The sequence below is a fragment of the Sinocyclocheilus anshuiensis genome, unplaced genomic scaffold (assembly GCF_001515605.1).
Source record: "Sinocyclocheilus anshuiensis isolate Anshui unplaced genomic scaffold, SAMN03320099.WGS_v1.1 scaffold1746, whole genome shotgun sequence".
Taxonomy (NCBI): domain Eukaryota; kingdom Metazoa; phylum Chordata; class Actinopteri; order Cypriniformes; family Cyprinidae; genus Sinocyclocheilus; species Sinocyclocheilus anshuiensis.
Genome location: NW_015545562.1, coordinates 54,363 through 65,524, shown reverse-complemented (window position 1 = coordinate 65,524; position 11,162 = coordinate 54,363). Strand labels below are relative to the sequence as shown.

General features: G+C 37.4%; 1 pseudogene; it reads right to left on the bottom strand.

The window, feature by feature from the left end:
* LOC107698345 (protein enabled homolog) overlaps window positions 1–11,162 on the bottom strand; it is a 63,502-nt pseudogene that overhangs the window by 7,055 nt on the left and 45,285 nt on the right.

Here is an 11,162-nt window from a genome sequence, read left to right as displayed (position 1 = left end):
TATGCATTCACCTTGAGAACTTCATCTTTGTTTCCAAATGCAATGACTTCAGTTTTCTCATCAATGCATTGGCAGAGGGAGTCAATGGGGCTGTGCTTCCCCTAAATTCTTTAAATGCTTAGTCAGGGGGAAAATTACAGCAGCCTTTATGGTTACAGAAGCATAGGTTAGAGAAAAAAACACTTTTGTCCATTGTTAGATGCTAGTTTAATGATGCTATGGCATGACATGGCATATGTAGAAATTTATGTAAGCCAAGATTTTAAAAAAGAGCTTTAAAAGTATTATGTATAGGCTAACATTTTGTCACACCAGGGGCATAGCCATCATTTCAGAAGTGACAGAAATGTCAAATACAATAATTTTATGTATGTATGTATTATTATTATTTTTTTTTTTACAAGGAATTATTTTCTTATCTCTTACTTTGAATTTGCTATAAGAAATCAAATACACTTCTGGACAATAATCAATCATTTGTAATCTACATTTTTTTCCTAATGGCAATTTTATGATTGTTTTATATACTATAAACAATTATTTCAATTTTAGATATAGCCTGGCACGTCAAACACCCTCGGACCCCAGAGATTAATTTTTCCTCTCCATCGGCGAATGATGATTCTGAAAGAAAACGAGCCCGATGTCTGTTTGCTATAGCAACGAACTCTACTTTCATGCATCTGATTATCAGATAAACCTTGCGCTCTTATTTCAAGGTTGTTGTTAAAGCTGTGGTTATTTTAACGGTTTCCTTCGTACATTTGGTTTAACAACATTGTTAAAACACATTTCTCATTCAATGGAACTGTGCATATGCTTTAGACACTTACATTTTTGCTCCGTCCATGCAATAAATGTGCAGCCTTCGACTGCTCAGGTAATGTCATTGGTATGACCGAGAGCCAGTGAAAAACTACAGAAAAGTAAAACTACTTCACTTTAGCATTAATGGCCACAAGTACTAAGATCACACATCAGCTGCTCAAAAAATGTCAGTGAGATGAACGAACACTGTTCAAAGTCTCCATTAATTCGTGCTTGTAGTAATTTAATTTGTATATATTTTGAAAGCATTAAATCACTACAGAAATCGTGATTCATTCGATTCTTAATGTTTTAAAACGATTACTGTCCGAAATCGACAATTCACGATTCAAAAATACATGTTTCAAGATCGATGCATTGCATCATCAGGGTTTGTAATCGATGCATCGAGAAAACGAGTGAATCGTTACACCCCTAGGCTGTAGTCATTTGGCGATAAGGCTAGGTAAATCTGTGTATCATCAGCATAGCTGTGATAGGCAATTTGGTTCTTTCTCATTATTTGACTTAGTGGGAGCATATACAGGCTAAACAAGAGCGGTGCAAGAATTGAGCCTTATGGGACTCCGCATGTCATGGACGTCCACTTAATTAGAATACTAGGTTGTTACCAATGCAGCATATTGCAATGTGAGCAGATCTAAATTACATGCCATGGTAACACTTTATTTTAAGGTGTCCTTTTTACACGTTACATGCACTTACTATTATAATAACAATAAATTATGCATAATTACATGCAAGTAACCCTAATCCTAAACCTAACCATATAGTAAGTACATACAGTTAATTAATATTACTCAGTACTTTAATGTATAATTACACTGTAACAAAGACACCTTGAAATAAAGTGTAACCCATGCCATTAATTAGTTTTGACATTTCATATTAATCGTGACAACCATAATAGATTTAGTGTAATTATGCAGGGCCATTTTTGCACCCTTATTTTGAATTTGGAGGGGCATTTTTGCTTTTAATTTCCAACCCTTGTTCTGTGTTAAGAAGCTTCAGGAGAAATTAAATGCAAATGAGAGCTTTATGGTCCTTCAACACTTACCCTTGGCACTTTCTTTAGCTTGGCTCCAGCAAGGGCAGCTGCGAGCCCAGACAGGCCCTTGTTCTCCTCTGTGGTGGGCGAGGGGGTGAACAGACCCAAGGGCAAAGGTGGGGCCTGGTATCCCCTGTACTGAATCTGCAGTGTTGAATAAAAAAAGATCATGAAAGTTATAACATGTCTTTATCACTTGCTGTGCTGAACAGTTAAACTGTGATATGTTCTGCATCCAGGACGCTTTTGCATAATGAAATTGATCACCACACTCAGAATGAGCTAAATAGATGTTGATATAATATAATATAATATAATATATATATATAATATAATATATACACTAGAGTTCAAAAGTTTGTGGTTTTTATTATAAATGTCTTTACTCTCATCTTTGTCCACTTTAATGCATGCTTGCTGAACAAAAAAATAAAATCTTACTGACCCCAAGGTTTTAAAAGGTAGTGTAATATAATATAAATCCATCAATAGTAATAATAATAATAATAATTAAAATAAATAAATAACAAAAACAACGACATACAAAGCTCATTCGTAATAGTGAATAAAGACAGATGACATTAAAACATGATGAACACTTGTCAAAAGCTGATGATCATTATACCAACTTCCACAAGAAATAAACTGATGATTTATCATAATAAGAAACAAATGTGTACATCAATTTAACAAAATGCAGAGATGTAATTGGGGTAATTGTTTCAAACCATTTAATCATTAAAATGCAACTTAAAGCTGATATTGCATCACTTAACATCATTATGAAGTAAAATTCTTCACAATTTAGAAACGTATCAGCTTGACTATATTTAACATTTGGCTTTTTTTTTGTATAAACAGCTGAAGTTTTTCAAGTCTATATGACATGCATGCCTGTCAAACACACTCAAGTTAATCATATTAGTGTGTAGAATTTAGCTCAGCGTCAAGCTGCATCATGCATATGAAGTGTGAAGCCTAAAACCTCTTCTATAAATAATTCAGAGGAAGAGTTGATCTTATTTCTTCATTGCTGTTCACTTGGCCTCATATGAAAAGCTCTGCTTACTGTATGCACTATGCAACATAAAACCTAGTCAAAGACAAATGTAAATCAAATTCATCTTCATTTTGCTTCTTTTTAAAATAAAGATGTTGTATGAAACAAATGTGTGAATGTGAAGAATAACCAAAAAGGATGTCGGGAGGCCAGTTATAGATTATGTAAAGCTCACTGTTCAATGACAGTTCACTTGTACATGTTAACATCTAGAACTTCTTTACCATAAACCAAGAATCAGAATGAGATGGTTGTAATAAACTGCAAAAATAACACTGATGAGAACTAAAGTGATGATATCACAGCTTTGCAATCTGAGACTCAAATCAAAGTTTCACGAGAGAGAGTGGTGATGTGTTTTCATGCCATGCCATTTCACACAATTACAGGCCACACAAACGAGCATCCATCAAACCGATGAACCAGTACAACCCAACAGAGGACAAAACAGCAAAACATTCCTAAGGACTTTCATATTGAGCCAAAAAGCAATCGCAAATTGCAGCCAAAAAAAAAAAAAGCAACCCAGCTCAACATGGTAGGCCCCCTCCTTGAACCCCGAGTTGCGGGTTAGTGGAGGCTGAGCAACACAGAAGAGGCCTTACCCGGCTGGCTGGGGAAGTCAGCAGGCTGAGTGGGCGGCTCTGGAGCAGAGGAGCAGGAGTCTCCCAACCCAGAGTTTACAAAATGCTCAGCAGAGGCAGGGAAGGCTGTGGAAGGAGAAGGGAGAACAGCAGGCTGGGGTGAGGGACAAGACACAAGGGGAGCGATGGGCAAGGTGGGCGAGGGGGAATACAGGGGCGGCGGAAGGGGTGGGGTCGGGGGCAAAGAGAACGGCTGACCCGAGACAGGTGACGAGGCGTGGAAGTGAAGCGAGGTGGGCGGCCCGTTGGGCGCAGGGGTGGGGTTGGAGGAGTGGCTGTGGAGGGCGATGGTGTCGGTGGTGGGTAGCTGAGTGTTGAAGGAGACACGGATGAGGAGGAGGTGGTCTTGTTGTATTCGGGAGGTGGAGGAGTGTAGAGGGTGCTTTCAAATGCTGCACACAACCGGACAGGACGGGACGGGACGGGAGGGAGGAAGCGGCAACCGTGCAAAGGGAAAGAAAACAAGACAAAGAGAGAAAGGGGGAAGGAGACAGAAGAGAGAAAGGGGGCAAATGAAGCAAGAAAACCAGCAGAGACCTACAACTCCATCATATGTACTTATTTCTGTCTATGAACAGGGAACACACTGGAATTAGTACAATCGGTTAGCTGTTGGCAACATCGTGAACCGGAAAAGATGGATCAATTTCAACACATGTGGGCTTACATAAACATCTAGTTTAGCATGTAGTATTTTCAGGAGAGAGCACCGAAGGGTTACTGTAAATCCTGGATGCACATGTCACGTGAGGTTAGTGTCTTAGCATCATCACACACCTGCTACAGGCTAGTCATCCACTCTCAGCATGCCAAGAAAATGCTCATGAAAACCTGCACTTTTTTGCACTTTCTACAGTATAAGATATGAATGGGACATCGAATTTAACCCAGTTATCATACATTTTCGCTGAAACATCATTGGTGAGTCATCAGTTGTCTACAAACTTGTACTTTGCACAAAAGTATGTGCAAAACAGTCAAAAATACACCACTCATTCAAAAGTTTGTGGTTGCTAAGATTTTTTAAATGTTTCTGAAACAAGTCTCTCATGCTGCATTTATGTAATAAAAAATACAGTAAAAACAATAATATTCAGAAATATAACATTTTAAAATAACAATTTTCTATTTTAATATATTTTAAAACAACTTCAAACTTCCAAGCTAGGCTTTGTCAAGCCAACATGAAGTTTGTCCATAAACTTTACTAAATGTAATTTACTCCTGTGTTGACAAAGCTGAATTTTCAGTAACCATTACTTCAGTGTCACATGATCCTACAGAAATCATTCTAATATGCTGATTTGGTGCTCAAGAAACATTTCTATCCCTGGATTCTCTGATGAATAGAAGTTAAAAAGAACAGCATTTCTTTGAAATAGATTTTTTTTTGACCAATTGACTAAATCCTTGCTAAATAAAAGTATTTTTAAAAAACTACTTTTTAACAGTAGTGTACATAAAACATAAATATGGAACTATACAGATGTTATTGAAGGCCAGTTTTATACAGTATATATGTAACAGTGGCCCTGTCTCAACGCAATACATTTTGCAACATATTTAAAGGGTTAATTCACCCAAAAATGAAAATTAGCCCATTCCTCATTTTGTACTTCTAATTCTTGACCATTGTTTTGTTTTGATCTCTCCGCTGCGCTTCCGTGTGCGTCACTTCAGAGCGGCGCATGCGCAAAGCTGACCTCATACGTCATCTGCCCGGAACTGCTTCCGTGTACAACAGTGAGCGCAAGCTACATTAAAGTGATTATTACGTTTTGAATATAAGATATTTTTCTTACAAAAACGCATCGATTCACTACAGGGTATGAGGTCAGCGTTGCGCATGCGCCGGTGAGTCTCGTGAAAAACCAACGTTTGTTAACAGGAGAAAGAAAGCAAAGTTTCCTTACTTTAGCAAAGGAAACCCAGTCTCCTCCTGGCTTATATCATAAGATATTTTTCTTACAAAAACGCATCGATTCACTACAGGAGGAGGCCTTTGTTCACCCCCCGGAGCCGTGTGAGACATTTTTTTTTAATGGATGGGTGCTTTTTATTTAACTTCTTTTGAACTGATGCATGCAACACCCGCTGAGTGGCATTAAACAGCTTGAAAGATCAAAGACAATTTTTAATATAACTCCGACTGGATTCGTCTGAAAGAAGAAAGTCATATACACCTAGGATGACTTGAGGGTGAGTAATTTATGGGCTAATTTTCATTTTTGGGTGAACTAACCCTTTAAAGGTGTTTATATATGAAATGCATGTAAATTCATGTTTTGGTTTATGGTGAGACTGCACTGTAAGAGTCACTGCCTGCCATATGTTGGCCAAATCTTTCTGCTCTAGTGATTCTCATAAGCAGCCTGCAGACACAGCTGCCCTCCTGCTGTGTGAAGCCCACCACGCCCCCCTGAGCACACTTCAAAATACACGTCAACACAAAGGCATAATGTTTTTAATACTAATGAGTTTATTTATTTAGCATGAACATTATTGAATATATACTCTGAAGTGGAAAAAGTGAATGGTTAGCTGATAGTTTTGGCTATAAATATCCATTTACACCAAAACCAAGTGCCTGTATTTCTACTAGTGCTCCAACTAATGATACAGATTTTGTTATACCTATTTGCCAAAATCTCAGGGTATTTTTTTTGATAATTCTTAGCAAAAAGCAGAATTCTCCAAGACATGACTCAGAAAAGTCACTGAGCCAAGACAAGATCCACTAAAAATACAACTGCCATTCAGACGTCTTTCCAGACAGAGAACTCAATCCGGTGTAAATTCAACACTCAGAATAAAACATTAAGAGCACCAGCCAGTCAATACAACAGTGAGAAATGCATCAACTGCAGACTAGCTGTACAATGATTTGTCTAAGCAGAATGTACTTTAAAAAATTACTTGTGAATTTGACTAATTTGTTTCTTTTTTCTAATTTTTCTTAGTACTACATCTCCCACAAATTCCTAGTAAACCACATTTCCATATATGGTGCACTACATTACCCATATTCCCCTGGTTAAGGTCTATAAATAGACCTTACTTCGCTTCCTTTGTCCCTTTTTGCATTGGTGAGGTGTGGGTGTTTGAATGGACACCCAACCATGTCCTTTGAGTCCTTCCCTTAGTTAGTTCACACAAAAATGAAAATTCTGTCATTAATTACTCACCCTTGTGTTTTTTCGAAACCCGTAAGACCTTCGTTCATCTTCGGAACACAATTTAAGATATTTTTTATGAAATATGAGGGCTCTCTGACCCTCCCATAGACAGCAAGGTAACTACCACGTTCAAGGTCCAGAAAAGTACCAAGATGATCGACAAAGTAGTCCGTGTGACATCAGTGGTTCAAAATGTGGAATAAAGTCGTTATTTTTATTTTTTTTCAGCAAAAAAGTATTCTCGTAGCTTCGTAACTTTACAGTTGAACCACTGATGTCACACGGACTACTTTGTCGATCATCTTGGTACTTTTCTGGACCTTGAACGTGGTAGTTACCTTGCTGTCTATGGGAGGGTCAGAGAGCCCTCAGATTTCATCAAAAATATCTTAAATTGTGTTCCGAAGATGAATGAAGGTCTTACGGGTTTCGAACAACACGAGGGTGAGTAATTAATGATTTTGTTCATTTTTGGGTGAACTAACCCTTTAAGTAAGTTTGTTTACCAGTTATATAGTTCGGATTTGTTTATTTGAATTGTTTAGATATTTAATCCCTATTTGGATTGAGTACAATATTGATATTTATTGATGAATTGATTGTATGAGTTTGATTTCTCTTTTGTATTGTTTGTAGTGACTTAAAACCATCATGTTCATCATGTCCATCCTAGTAGTCCTGCTCCATGTGAATTTGTGAACTTCATGTCATGTGAATTGCTAAAGGTTAATGCTTCTTCAATCCAATGGAATAAAAGAGAGCAAAGGACTGGTGTTTTTTTCCAGTGTTTTAATAAGACACACCACCAAGTTTCTACAATTCTAACGAACTTTGGATATTTTAACATCTCATATTCAACAATGACACTGAAGCATTTATGTCAGAAATTTGTGATCAGGAAACATTATTCTTGCTTTCCTTGAGAGCATTTGGAAGTATGTAAAAAAAAAACATCACTGTTCTAATCTAATATAAGGTGGAAAGACGGTCATGATTTAACAATTCACTGCCAGTGAATAAAGCTTCAGTTTTCTGTAAAATGATGTCTCCTTCCCAAATCTGATTGCCAATATATTAATGTGTAACAGGACCAGTTGTGTTAGTAATTTAGATTCAACATTCCTGAGCAATTGATGCTGAATTTAAAGGGTTTCTGACATCCCTGCTGTGGAACAAAGTATTACACCACTACCAAATAACACAGATTATTTGATACAATGATCACACATGAACTATGCTAAACTGCTCAAATGTTTAACACTTGAAATGACAATTGTGCCTATCAAAGCCTGAGGCCTGACCTCTCACACATTATCTGTGGAATAAACATCTCCTCCCCCATCTTGAGAAGAAAAATGTCTATTTTTGGCGCATGATTCTGAGCAATGTATGCAATCTGAATTCATGAAAATTTACCTTGTTTAGTTTCCTAGTCTTATTGTGAACAAGGTTTCATTCTAAACAAACAAACAAAAAAGAAAAATCTTATAACTTTCCTCCAATTTTCTACTAACCTGCATCCAATCTAACCCTGATGGCCAAAAAAAACATGGCCAACATTTTTTTTTTTCTAACTCAATATTGTGGTTCTCTCAGAAATTTGTCAAATTACAAAAGTAAAACAGGTTACAGCAACATTTGTGTTGACAGCTGTTAAAGATCCATAGCCTTTTTCGCATGTCACCTAAATTCTTGAGTTTTGGCAGGTTACCCATAATCCTAGTGGGCTGTACACAGGATAGCATGAGGGAAGCGTGGTTAGTGTGTGCAGCTCTCCCTGAGTTTCGTCATCTTTCAAGCTGTTGATTCAGACTCTTCCAACATACTGACAGATGGACACGTCAGGAGAAGATCACCTATTGATATATTAAGACGCGAGGAGGTGCTGACCCTTCCTTCATATAAACAATAGCTTTACACAGATCTAGAAGCCAAATACATACTAAAAATATATTTTACAGCAAGAACAACGAAAGGAAATGTCCGAACCAGAGATGCACAAAAGCAGATATCAGTGGATTTTATTAATTACAATTTTTAATATAATTTTTATTTGTGATGTCCAATATAAGTGACTTTTGGTCACTTGTTTCTGCCAATTTTTAGATGTTAAATTATGTCTCAATTCATTGTTTTAAAGGGACAACTCTAGATTACAAAATATTTAACCCTTTAAAAGCTGTTTCTTGAATACTGCTTTCTTATAATAGAGATCCTGCTTTTTATTCAAACAAACTTTTTTCCTTATCAGATCTCCAAATGAATAGCTATCCAGATTTCATTTTGTTGATTATATTGCTGTGGTGCCTACATTCGCTTAAGAATCACAACACTGATTTAACATTGACAAGAACAGCACTGACTTTTTGATTTATTTTTAGACAAAATAGTACAGATTTTTAATCTTTCATTTGTTGGCCATGGCATGGAAATCAGCAATAATTGTAATATTGGTGCATCCCCGGTCCGAACGTTTTAAGGAAAAAAATAGTTTTAAATTAAATTCGAAGAGCATAATAACTGCAACACTGTTAGAAATGACTTCTAACAGATAATAACAGCATTTCACAGGCATTTGCATGCTAAGCATAGTGTACAATAGAAGAAAAGCCACTTGTATTGTTAGTTTGTGTTAAAATCTCATTCATTTTTTGACTCCAGCCCGTCTTGTCTACATCGTATCTGTCAGTCCTATCTATGAAAAGACGTTGGAGAAAATGAAGATGCTCACCGGCGTTGGAGATGCGTCTCCCTCTCTCCCAGTCCATCTGCTCTCTGTCCAGCTGCTCTTGGTGCTCCCTTTCTTGCTTCTCTCTCTCGGCACGCTCTCTCTCCATCAGCTCCTGCTCGGCACGCTCCCGTTCCTGGCGTTCTCGCTCCAGCTGCTCCTGCTCTTGACGCTCACGCTCCAGACGTTCCTGCTCGGCACGTTCCCTCTCCAGTCGCTCTCGCTCCTGACGCTCCCACTCCTGACGTTCCCTTTCGGCACGTTCCTGTTCCAGCATCTCTCGTTCCTGCCGTTCTCGTTCTAGCCGCTTTCGCTCCAGTCGTTCCCTGTCTTGCTCCTTCTGACGCTGGAGCTCTTGCATCTGCCTGAGGACACATGAGAGCAGAAGGGAATGCCCGAGTGCACAGTGGACCTACAACTTTTTATTTACCAGGTTAGATCAAAAGCAAGTTTGCCACACCACCCCAGTATCATATTCTGATTTGATTTCAGTAGTTTTGGTACAATGTACTCTACCATTCAAAAGTTTGGATCAGTAAGTTTGCTTTGCGTATGAACTTTCCATTCATCTAAGAATCCTGAATCAAATGTATCACTGTTTAAAAAAAAAAGCAGCATAACTGTTTTTAAAATTGATGATAATAAGAAATATTTCTTTAGAACCAAATCAGCATATTAGAACGATTCCTGAAGGATAATGTGACACTGAAGACTCAACTGTCACCACAGGAATAAATTACATTTTAAGATAGATTAAAAAAGTTTGTTTAAATTGTAATATATCACAATATTACTGTTTTACTGTATCTTTGATGAAATCAATGCAGTCCTAGTGAGCACAAGAGGCTTTCAAAAACATTTAAAAATCTTACCGTCCAACTTTTTAATGGCAATGTATATTATTCATTGAATCTCACTTTAATATTGCATTTTAAAATAAATAAAGTACTAGAACCTATAGTGGACCTCTACTAGAAAAAATTTAAAAAAAAGAAAGAAATTACATATACAGCGGGTAAAATAAGTATTGAACACGTCACAATTTTTCTCAGTAAATATATTTCTAAAGGTGCTGTCGACATGAAATTTTCACCAGATGTCGGTAACAATCCAAGTAATCCATGCATACAAAGAAAACAAAACAAAACAAAACAAATATGTTCAAAAATTAAGTTCTGCAATACGTGTCACACAAGAAACATTTCATGATGGGTAAAAGCAAAGAGCTCTCTCAAGACTTTCGCAACCTTATTGTTGCAAAACATACTGATGGCATTGGTTAGAGAAGGGTTTTTATACTTCTGAATGTTCCAGTGAGCACTGTTGGGGCCATAATCCGGAAGTGGAAAGAACATCATTTCACCATAAACCGGCCACCATGACCAGGTGCTCCAGGTGCGCAAGATTTCTGTGAAAATAATTATCAGAAGAGCTGTCCAAGAGTCAATGATCACTTGTGGAGAGCTTCAGAAAGACCTGGAATTAGCATGTACAACAGTTTCAAAGAAAATAATAAGTACAATAAGTAATGCACTCAACCGCCGTGGCCTGTATGCACGCTCACCACGCAAGGCTCTATTGCTGAAGAAAAAGCATGCTGAAGCTCGTTTAAAGTTTGCTGCACAACATTTAGACAAGCCTGTGAAATACTGGGAGAATATAGTCTGGTCAGATG